This window comes from Hermetia illucens, chromosome 6 (assembly GCF_905115235.1).
Source record: "Hermetia illucens chromosome 6, iHerIll2.2.curated.20191125, whole genome shotgun sequence".
NCBI classification, from domain to species: Eukaryota; Metazoa; Arthropoda; class Insecta; order Diptera; family Stratiomyidae; genus Hermetia; species Hermetia illucens.
Genome location: NC_051854.1, coordinates 59,196,326 through 59,206,903, shown reverse-complemented (window position 1 = coordinate 59,206,903; position 10,578 = coordinate 59,196,326). Strand labels below are relative to the sequence as shown.

Sequence of the window (10,578 nt, the reverse complement as noted above, 5' to 3'; positions counted from 1 at the left end):
CGATTGGGCGATCTTGGGCAGGTATCCCCCCGAATCAGCGGACAACTCCAACCGGAGGTGAGCCAACAACAAGCAAAAACACCCGAGCCCCGACGCTTGAATGTATACGAGCGTACGTATGATGCATGGATGGGATCGGAGCCCGGGCCGCTTACACCTTGAGAAAATTTACCTTTACCGGTAAGATACTTTAGTGTTCTTTAAGATCGCTGCGGATTAACATGCGCGTCGAGTTAGCGAGTGAGGAGGATCCGCGTCGCTAGTGAAATTCCGTGTTTGATAGACGATGCGATCGCGCCTTTTCTTTTGATTTTCGCTCTTCCGTATACGGAAATCGGCCCAAGGAATGACTGGACTAAATTTTTGTAAGAAAAAATCCTTGAGGAAATGGGCTTGGGAAAACGGTCGGACAGCGTTTGTTAGTGTTCTTTTGTGAAATTTTGCACATTTTTTGAAATGTGAAGTGGTCCCTTGATCTGGTTACAAGTTTTCCAGATGAGTTTTCCCGCGCATTATTTGTTAGATGTATCTTGGCTCGAACCTTAGTACCCGTCGTATATAAAATACGTTAGTGACCATATTGCATAACTGATGATTACAGAAATGCGGACACCTCATCTCTCCGATACATTCCGTAAATGTTGCATGTACTAGGTGGTCTCGATGTTGTGGGTGTGACCGCTGTAAGATTAATTAATCATTTCCCAATAATCCATACAATAGTAACGATTTTAGTAGATCCAAGTGCGAGACTGCGTACAGATTTCGGTATCTAATGAATGGAGAAAGTTGTGATTGTTTTCGATAATGAAATGTATTGTTTAGAAAAAAGCATTGTTTGATGTGCGATGAAATACAATATTTGTTTGGGGTTGTTTTGAAGAGATTACTCAATCGTATTGTGCTTGAATGAAGTGTTTGCTCCGATACTGATTTCTCACGGAATGGATTAATAAATCATTATTGAATGAGGTTCGTAACTTATTGAATTTATTACATTTTACCCGGTTAATTTTTATTATAAAAATAGACCACAGTCTCAGAATTGCATCAGAGCAAGTTTCCTTATTGTTGTAGTGTTATTTATGGGGGACTCAATGCTCTAAACAGTTGGATGACGTGTTTTTTCTGGAATACTGGAAAGTTTGATGTACTGTGAATCATTTTTTAAGGTTTTCTGTAAAACAAAACCTTATTCAAATCGGTTTACTGTCTGTCTGTCTTTTTTGCCGATGGAAGGTGGAAAGCTTGAAAAGCTACCGCAGGCTCCTGCCACACTTTCCCCGCGGGACTCTCATTTGGTACTACTTCGCGGGGCTGGATCAGAATTTATTCTGCGATCATGTTAACATTCCTATTTCTCTCACTTTCATTCTTTCGGATGACTTCTTCCTGCCTAAGCTTCTTTCCGATGGCTGCAATCATTTTTTCGACTTCGGTCCATATCTCCTTTGCTTTCACCATAAGTTCCATTATATTTTCGGGTGTAAAGTACTTCCCGGTTGTAGCTTCTAATGTAGCCCTTTGGGCTTCGAATCTGGGGCAATGAAAAAAGACGTGTTCTGCGTCCTCTGCAATATTTGGGCACTTAGGGCAATATGGCGAATCATCACGCCCAAATCGATACACTACTGCCTGTCTGTCGTCTGTAAGTCTGTCCGTCACAGGCATTTTACTCGGAGATTGACTACTACACGTTGACACCAAATTTGGTGGAAAAGTTGGCACTGTGAACGCTCATGCATACAGTGAGTTACATCCTTTTACGTCTCATTTAAGGGGAGGTCTCCATACAACCAAAAGGGGGTGTACATTTTTTTTCACCAAATATAGTCATGTGGCGCATTATATGAAAGGTCTCAGTTAGTGCTTTCCGAAACTGGTCTTAGTTTTGAAATTTGTTGCAAAGGCGGGGAATTCTGAGGATCGAAAATTATGATTTATTTAACGGGTCCATTCTCAGAAGCTGCTCAACCGAAAAATCTGAAAAAAATCAAGAGGCTGCCACTATATGTTGGCTAGGCTCCAAAATACCTTCCATATCGATATCCTTTCAAATAAAGTTAATAATAGTATATTATTATAATTTTTAGTAATTGGCTGCTGCTGATATTGTTTTTCCACCTTAGATTTTGTCTATACAGACTTTCCGGGTTGGATCATTCAGTTTCATGCAGCCCATTAAACTGGATTTTATCCACAACCAAACCGGCAATGAAATCGTCCATCCTCTTTTTCGGCGGATTCTAGCCATTTTATTCCAAGAGCCCAAACCTCCGGGAAATTCATGAGGGCTGGCAGGATCGCTGCCTTATGCACTAGAAGCTTTGACCTTATGATGAGGCGTTTCGAGTTGAACAGTTTTTGCTTGACACGACCGATGAGTTTGCAACTATTCATAACTTTTGTTCTCACCACAGGGTTGGAAATATGTCCAGATCTCACTGACTTTTGCCTAAGATTGAATATCGATCAAATCAAAAACTGCCCCTTTCGGTATGAAGTATGATTCTGATTAAGTAGTTACCTTAATGGCAAGAAAGAGCACCTTAGCTTCGATAACAAAGGGAGAGCTGTATCTATCAGTTTGCAGGTGGTAACATTTGCTGCGGTCGAACAATTATGTTCCCAATTGCTGTTGTACTATCTTTAAGATAATTAGGGATTTATCTAAATACACAAAAAGATAGAGAGAGAGAGAGAGAGATTTTTCGTCATACCGGATTCTTTTATTTTTAGATTGAATAAAGTCTAAATTAATGCAATAATTCAAGTCATTTTTTTTGTATTTAGTAAGGTGGCTTCATATAAAAAAGGTCCTTTCAACATATATATAGGTAAAGGAATCCCTAGTTTTATAAAGTAGAAATTGAAGGAAACCTGCAAAGTAGCAATTTTTTTATAAATGCTGTACCATTTTAAGGTTTTGTGGAAAACAAAAGCTTATTGGAGTCGATTTACTGTCTGCCTATCTGCCCTGTCTGTCTATTACACGTTTTTTCTTAGAAACTATAACACCCACTGACATGAAATTTGTTGAGGAAGTTGGCACTGCGAACATTCTATCTTGAAATTAAGGGAGTGGGGATCCCCTACATGGAAAGGCGGGTGTTAGATTTCTTTTTATCAAATATAGCCATGCGGAATATCAATTGGAACGTCTCACTCAATTAGTACTTTCCTAGTCAGAGTTTAGACACTAGGTGCACACTGGGGGAGTAAGGGTCACTTATATTAAGAGGTTATTTTTAGTAATTAAAATTTGAAAAAAATCACAAGATGCCCCTCTGTAAGATTTTGGCGTTATGTCTTGCGATTGGCTTTGTCAATGTAGAACTATCGTGCACAGAAATATCTTTACATAAATATCCACAAAACCTTTCATACTTCAAGCTTGAAGCTTTCGAGTTCCGACTTCTATAAATGCCAAACCAAAAAAATTTTGATAATATGATAGTGAAAGGAGATTTACCGCGGTTCATTCACTGAACGCACTGATAAGTTGGTATGCCACCCTTCCATGGCTGTCGCCAAAAACTTTGTTAGTTTTGGATCCATGCGATATAAATGTAGGATATTGATTAGCCAGGTATGCGGGACCCTGTCGAAAGCCTTGGCATAATCGATATAGTAACTAAGGAGGTTTCTTTGGCCTCTAGTTGCTTGTCCTACAATTATCTAGTCGGTAATGAGTTGCTGTTTGCAGCACCTTGAACCGACTCGGCAGCCTTTCAACTCCTTGGACAGAATGTTGTTGGTCTCGAGGTGCGCATTGACCCTTCCACTAATAATGGACGTAATGAATTTGAAGAGGGTTGGTAAGCAAGTAATCAATCTTGTGCCTGCGGCGTCCTGCACCGTGTCTTTTTTAGGGACAAGGTAGGTAATAATTGTCTGAACGTTCTGCTGGAATTCGTTGAGAGATCTAAAAAAACTCCGCTGGTTCCTTGCGTATGTTGCATTCTGGACACGTCTGGAGTGACTTTCGCCATACAGTCGTAACCGACTGCATATGACAGAAAGTTTCTGCTTGAGTGTGTCCAGAATTGCAACTACGGGTGTTTCACTGGGAATGGCATAGTTCCTGTAGACCCTTTGCATTTTATTTCTCCTCCGTCTGCTGGTATTTCCAGTGCTGATCTGAATCAGTCTAGGATTGTTCTGCCTTAGTGAGTCCTGCCGATGTTCTAGACAAATTTTTCATGGTATATCTCTTCGGTCACTCAAACCAATAATGAAGTAGCAGTAAGCAGTAACATATCAGCATGCAACATACAATCTCATCATTGATTTGAGATGGAATTCTCGGAGTTAGTGGAGATGCATTGAACCTGGGAATACTTGGCCTATGCAAAGGATTCATTAGCGAGAACTCTATAGACGGTCTTTGGAATTCGTCTGGAACTTCAATCTTGACTCCTGCTGGACGGTGGAAAATAGTGCTTCGGCGAGTACTGAAACTATTGCCTACAGGGCGGCGTGGTGTTGTTGATGCTGTCGCGTCTGTCCCCATTGAATCTTGGTCACCAGTTTCCGCGAATACCTCAAGTCGAACACGTTCCCTGATGATGAGCGGGATTGTATCGCTGCTAGTAATAAAGCGGTACTGGTCTGAGACTCGCTCCACAGTCACGTGCGCAAATGGGAACGCTTGACGAATCTCTGGTGCAATAAGGGGCGGTAAGATGTTGTACCCGCCCCCGTCATTATTTCGTAGTAGGAGCGATGAAGGAGTTCATTTCCTCAGTCTACTTCATTCGCTGGCTACGCGAATCTGCTGAAGTGAGCGTCACAGGTTTTGAACAAACAACTGCAGCCAGCTCCTGGACGTCGTGGGGCCTGTTTTAGAGGAGGCTTACATGCTAGTCTTAACCCCAGACAAGCAACTAACTTTCCTAGACCTTAAGGTTACGGCATTTTCCTTCGTAACTTTTCATTTTCCATTTTTAAGGAAATATTTTTAGCTTTGATACGAATGAAGAATTTGATACTGATGAATTCAGGAGTCATTGTAAAGCAATCAAAGGACTCATATGAAATACCTGAGTATAATTGCAGACTGCGATGGTATTATCATCGTGTAAAATGATACTTTCTAGACTAATATGGTAGGATTTACTCATGTGTTCAAGGTAATTAATATGAGCCGCCCCCGACCCTCTGATGAGAAAGCGCCCTAGTGTTGCATTGTATCTAAAGCCTTTTTTAACGGCGCGATGTTTGAGAGGGCAGAGCGCCAGCCTCTCAATCTCGTTGCTCTGGTTCGAGTCGTTGTGGATATCTATGTTTATATTGTGTTTGGCTCGTTACTGTGAACTTTTCACTTACACAGCATTAAGTCTGATGACAATGAAACTGAATTACAATCTTATCAGAGACTGTGTGAATGCCCTATACTCGGGAGTGAACCACTAAACTGCCTTTTATGCTATGTTCGCTAGCCTAATCGATGGACATATTCTGCCGTGGCAAGCTTTTGACGGAAAGAGAATCTTTGACGTGGAATAAAAGTTCTGTCGCAAAGACACAATAACAGGTATTTTTCTAGCAGCTTTCTGAGGATTCTGAACAGCACAGATAGGAAGTTTCAGTTCTGTCTAATTTCACGTCATATGGGTATTAACTCTGTTATTTTACATTTGTCAGTGAAGTGAGTAGACTTTACGGTAGCAATGAAAATGTATGTGAATTATCAAAATCCTTTTGTTAGTATCTCTTCTAGCATCCTTCCAGTTACATCATTTGTTCTTGGAATTTTCATTGGCTTCTTCTCTGATTATCATCTTGATTTCATTCACACGGAGGTATCTAACTAGTGGAGGCAGCGGACGAAGTATGTCTAAGAAATTGATTTTTCCCATCGTTTGATAATTCCACGCAATATTTTTTCAAGTAGCTCAGAGTTTTCTTGGGGGCCGGAACGGACATTTTTAATGAAAAAAGGATGAATGGAGGGCCCGCATAATTTTCATCTTTGGCCCGGGTTTTCCGGCCTAATTTTCGGCTGGGCTGGTTTACTGGTCCTACCTATATTTCTGCAGAAAAAATGTTCCTGGTTGATGTTTTCGAGTAGATTAGAAAAATATGTTTCAATGAAATATAGTTTTTACCCAATTTAGTCCAGCCCTTTATCTTTGCCTTTGCACTGTTAGTGAAGTTTTCTTCTTCTATGCTGATATTATTGGACATATTATATACTTTTTTATTGGCGGTACCCGCTGTAAGATGCTGTTTCTTTTCCGGCTTATGTGAAATACGGCTCCGATTCTCAACTAGTTTTTATTGGCTGCTATTTTTAGCGGAAAGTTCAGAGATCATATTTCTTGGAACAATTTTCTGTAGTCATTAGAGTCAGTCAAGTACCCTTTTACAAGTGTACTTTTATGAAGAGAAAGGTATTTTGTATAATCGTGGTGGGTGGTTCGTCCCGGGCCGAAGTTGCTGGTGGTTTCCCACAATATATTTCATTTTATCAACTAGGGTCATGCAATGAAGTTGTCTATTCTTCAATGTGTGACTTATCCACTCATTAGCATGTCCACGGGTATCGACGAAACACAGACATGAATTGATGCGACCCCATATACATAGAGAGGCCATTGGCGAAAAACAACCTCAACTTTATGTCGGGGTTGAGATAGTTCCGATTTCAATCAAGGTTGAAATCAACACATAGGAAGAAAGAGAGAAATGATAACGTTAGAAGATTCTGGAAGTACAAAAAAGACACAATAAACGAAAGAGATTTGAGAAAGAGACGCGGCGCGTAAATGTTTTGAGGGCAAACCTCGGACAAGTTGATAGGTTCTGAGGATCGGCTCCACCTTGAGCTTCTCAAGAAAAGGATGCTTCTAATTTAATTTCACTACACATTTTGGATATTCAAGCTTTAGAAAATCCGATATTTTGCCATTTATAATTTCCGTATAATATTTAGGCCTACATTATTATTACTCCTCTATTCTATTCCTAACTTGAGCGTATGAATTAGACACAGCTTCCCCGCCTTTATTTGGATGAATGTTAGCTGCCAGCTTATGGCATACATTGATGTTGTAATGTTTAATCTTTGAACACACGGGCAGGACATACATACGCCCATACCTAACGGTCAAACTGTTGACGCTTTACAGCCCTGCTGATATGATTTTTCAAAATAATGACATCACTTCATTCCTCACCATTATGAGTAATTCGGCATTTCCTGTTCTGGAGCCATTATCTGTAAGACAATGAGAATATAAGTCTGCTAAAGAGAGGACCTTCCAAGCTGATAGATTTGGTAATGTGAAAACTAAAGTGTCCGACGTTTAGCTTGTAAAATCATCAAGCTCTATCACTTCACGGTCCTCATCAGCCAACCCAGTTACGACGTTACATCGTAAGCTATGTTGGGCTATATATGAGCAGGCTGGTATATAGATTATTAGCAGCAGTAATGGAAAGAGGCGCTCAGGTAGACTACAGAATATTAATTTCTGGGAGCGGCTATTCAGGCGTTTCGCGAGCACTATCCCGACATGAGGGAACTGATGCTGCGAGTACAGTGAACTCCGAAGGATACAGAGCTAGTGAAGACTCTCTGGTGGGTTTTACAAAGGAACCTGACTTGAGCGCTTCCGAATTTCATTCCTTGACGTTATCTCTTAGAGTGCTGGACGCTAAAGCGACTACACGATAAAGAGCGAAAACGGAATTTTTATGTCAAGAGCGCCTACAATTTTTTGTCACGGACAACATCAGACAGAGAATTCTTTCGTCTTTTCACAAAACAGGATGATGGTCAAATTCGTAAATTGGCAAATACACCAAGAGGATATGGACATCGCAGGATATAGAATTGGTAAACATGTTAAACATTATTAAGTGAGATGAGTTTTTTAATGAAATTTTACTGAAATTCGTTTCTAGAGCTACCAGCTTCATCAAAAGCTCAAGTTCTGCTCAAGTGACCTTCAAAGTTTCCCAATCGACAATTTTAAAGCCTTTGGCCAAAAAAAACGAGGGAGATGACAATCATATTGACCTCTCCGAACTTGGAACAATCTCAAGATAACCTTTGGGGGATTTTGGGGCGCTTTATATACATATCTGGTTGCCATTCACCCCTTATCGTTTATAGAATGTTAACTAAACTCATGCCCCATCGCTCAGGATTTGCTGAAATACCCTTCAGCTCGTCCTATTATTTCAGAAGATGCCCGCACTCCTCCTCGACTATTCTGCACCAATGGCTTTTGGGTCGTCCTGGAAAAGTGGGTCGTACTGCATGGCGTAGCTAGCAATGGAATTGTTGCCCCTCTTTAATGTGTGACTTATCCACTGCTACTTTCGCCTGCCGATCACATCGCGTAAAGGTGACCGGCTTGTGCGCTGACAAAGTTCCTGGTTTGAAATAGTATCCGACTGGCGTACTCTGATAATACCACGGGGGCAACTGTTGACGAAGGCTTGGAGCGGGAAGCGGGTTCATTTTCCATGTGCTACTTCTATATAACAACACCAAAAGCATATCGGAACAGTATCAACTTGATCTTGCATTTCCAGATTTTAAACAAGGCAGCAAAAGCGTATCTAGCACTGTTAAGGCGTTGAGCGACATCTAGTTGTCACCGTCCACAGAAACCACGCTATACCCAAAATGCTCTGCGATGATACGTCAGACTGAGAATCTTGATTTTGTTGGTGTTTACCTTCAGTTCTACTCTAATTGCTTCCCTTTCTAAATTCAGAGCCATTTGGCCAAAGGCCATGACAGAGTGAGAAAACAAACAGATGCCATCAGCGTAGTTGCGGGGTTTGTGGAAAGATGTCATCATCCATTGACCCCCTTCCTTGTCCTCCGGCAAAACCAGCATGAAGAACGTCGCAGATAACAAAATAAAAATAATGAAAATCGGTGACAGATGCAGCCCTGGCGGATTCGTGACATTTTGCACCATAATATGCTATTCTGATACTAGCTACTAATTTCTCTGGAATTCCCCTCTTGCGTGGAGCACTCCAGATACACTTTTCGTACAAGCCATTGAAAGTTTTCCCGAAATAAATGAAGGATAAGTGAAGCAAATATTTAAACGTCACGTACTTTTCTAAAAAGATCGGTAGGGTGTTGACGTGGTCAATGCAGGAAGATCCAAAGCGGAAATCAGCCTGCTCTCTGTCGATCAAGCTTTCGAGATGTTCTTCGTTGTATTTCAGGATTATTTTAGCTATTATCTTTGCGACGGCAAATAGCACGCAGACCCCCAATTGTCACACTCAAAATGGGTGCCGTTCTTTGGAACGATCATTCCCTTATTGCACTCTTTAGGAAAAGTCTCCGATGACCAGAGTTTCCGTACGAGTGAAAGTAACAGGGACGAATAATTCTTCGGCGAGACCGTCAAGCCTAGTCGCTTTGTTTCATTTGAGTGCATTGATAGCCGAGACGATTTAAAAAGGGCACTCAGACGGGATCACTTCATGAATTCGTAAATTTTCGAAGAAGGTCTCCTGAATTGATTGGGAAAATCCCAGGGGTATTTGCCAGTGAAAATAATAGTTAAAATGATAAGTTTAGGATACGGTTTAGTCACTCATCATCATCAATGGTGTAAAAATCGGTATCCGCCCTAGGCCTGTCATAGTGACTAATTCCACAAATCTCGGTTTGCCCAGAGGTCCACTAATTCGATTTCCATAATAGCTGTCTGGCGTCCATTTGATTAGTGCTATTTGTGCTTCGGTTTTTTGCTTACGTTGTTACCGAGGTCAAAGAGGGTACATCATAGAGCATCCTCCTAACTTAGGCCGTTGTTCATGGTGAATGGTATCGAGAGAGATCCTGCTGTTTTTATTTGGTCTCGCACATCGGTCAGGGTCAGGCCAGCCAGTCTTATCAATTTGGTTGGGGTTTAGCCATTAGTCCTCTTTTAATACAGAAGTCAGCTAAAGCATTGAAAATGTTTTGTCTCCTTTTTAATGTGAAATGGGAAAATCTTATACTTTCCAAAGGGTTGGAAAAATAATACACAAAATGATAGTAAGAAGGGTCCACAAACGAACAAAAGAATACCATAGAACTACTTGACCAAATAGCATTGGAGAAAAGCGACGCTCTCGGAAAATGAAATGTTTGCGCTTCAATTCTTATCACAAATTTAGTACTTGACGCTTTTGCTAAACACCATAAGATCAGAGTAGGCATGCCTCAGGAGAGTGCCCTAGTGCCTATTTTGTATCATTATACATACATCGTATTTTGCTGTTGACAGGCTAGTGATCGCAATGCAATGTTTAGCACACATGCTATCTTTAAATGAAAGGGTAGAAAACCGCCTGCCGAACTGCAGAATGAAATAAAATCAGTTGAAATTTGTACAAACGACTTTCACTTTGCCGAAAGAAAATATGAAACACGTTAATAGCATTTACACTAAGTACAGAAGTGAATCGAAGATCATCCTCCCAATCTGAGCAAATTTTCGTGTGTGCTCCCCCATTGTGCGTGTGTTGAACTCGTCAGAGAAACTGATACTCACGCAGGGTGTGCGTGATTAATAGTGAAAGCGAAGAAAGGTCCACCTGAAAGTGGCA

At 40.9% G+C, this 10,578-nt stretch overlaps 1 protein-coding gene across 1 annotated transcript in view; it reads left to right on the top strand.

Moving 5' to 3' along the window:
* The first annotated feature begins 220 nt into the window (after nucleotides 1–220).
* LOC119660589 (neuronal PAS domain-containing protein 4B) overlaps nucleotides 221–10,578 on the top strand; it is a 402,201-nt gene continuing 391,843 nt past the window's right edge. The window contains exon 1 of the mRNA XM_038069258.1: nucleotides 221–972. The gene's annotated coding sequence lies outside the window, so the exon portion shown is untranslated. The remainder of the gene's footprint in view (nucleotides 973–10,578) is intronic.